Here is a 1092-nt window from a genome sequence, read left to right as displayed (position 1 = left end):
AAAACTCGATGTGTTTTCACTTTTTTTTTTTTTTAAGAAGTAAACCTGGGTGTTTTGTAGTTCTATGAGAAAATGAAAGCTGAAGCTAGGCTATAGATGAAAAGTTCTATTCATTATTACAATTTAATAATGCTTCCAAAATAGCAATTCACTTAAATATACCTAGTTAGGGTGTTAAGAAATACTTTGATTAAAACCACACTGCAAAATAGGGAACTTCAATGGACTGCTTTAAACTCTCGACCTCAAAGGAAGGAAATCAACTAACCGATAATGAAAACTAGCAGAAAAAAAAAAGTTTAGGATCCGTAACAGATTCGGAGTCAACAATGACATGATTCAGCATTTTGGGGTTCAATTAAAACCAGGCTTGTAGGTTGCAGGTCAAGTTGTGTTTCGGTGTGTAACGCATAAAACTTCTTGTTCCACGCTCCGCGGTGTTGGGGATTTTCTACTGCATCTCGACAGCACCTCGGGTAACAACCGAGCCCCTCCTCGCAGCGTAAGTCGTAGGAGCCCTCGGCCATTCTTCCCCCTCCCTCCCGCCGCCGGTCCCAGCATCGGTCCGGGTTCGCTTCTACGCAGGTTCAGCGGCCGCGGAGACGAAAGCGCCCCTGGTCGCCTTCGATGCCGCTGCTTGGTCCAGGGGCTTCTGTGGGATTTTAACACGCTAAGGAGGGCACTCATAGTGTTTTACCGAGAAACGCTTTCGAGCTCGGATCTTTGGTGATCACTTTAAGAATGTATTATTAGTTTTCTTTGTAGCTTAAAAAAAAATCTCGTTCGCCAAGCCACCTGGCACCCCAAACACTGCTGCGAGCGCTGGGAGGGAAAGGGCGGGAGCGCGCGGGCTCCGTGTGCTGCGAGGGCGCCTGGGCGGCTGAGATAAGGCGGTGGCAAACGTCGCGCTCCGGGCCGCCCCGCCAGACTCGGTTTCCTCCGCTCACCGGCCTCCCCGCCCCCAGGCAGGGTGGGGCGGGGCGGACGCGCCACGGCGCACGACCAATCGACAGCGCCGAGGATGATTCAAAAGGTCGAAGAGCCAATGGGATCCCCGGGCGGCCTCGCCGGAGGGGAGGGGAGGCGAGGGGA

This window comes from Gorilla gorilla, chromosome 1, assembly GCF_029281585.2.
Source record: "Gorilla gorilla gorilla isolate KB3781 chromosome 1, NHGRI_mGorGor1-v2.1_pri, whole genome shotgun sequence".
NCBI classification, from domain to species: domain Eukaryota; kingdom Metazoa; phylum Chordata; class Mammalia; order Primates; family Hominidae; genus Gorilla; species Gorilla gorilla.
Note: the sequence above shows the minus strand (reverse complement) of the source record.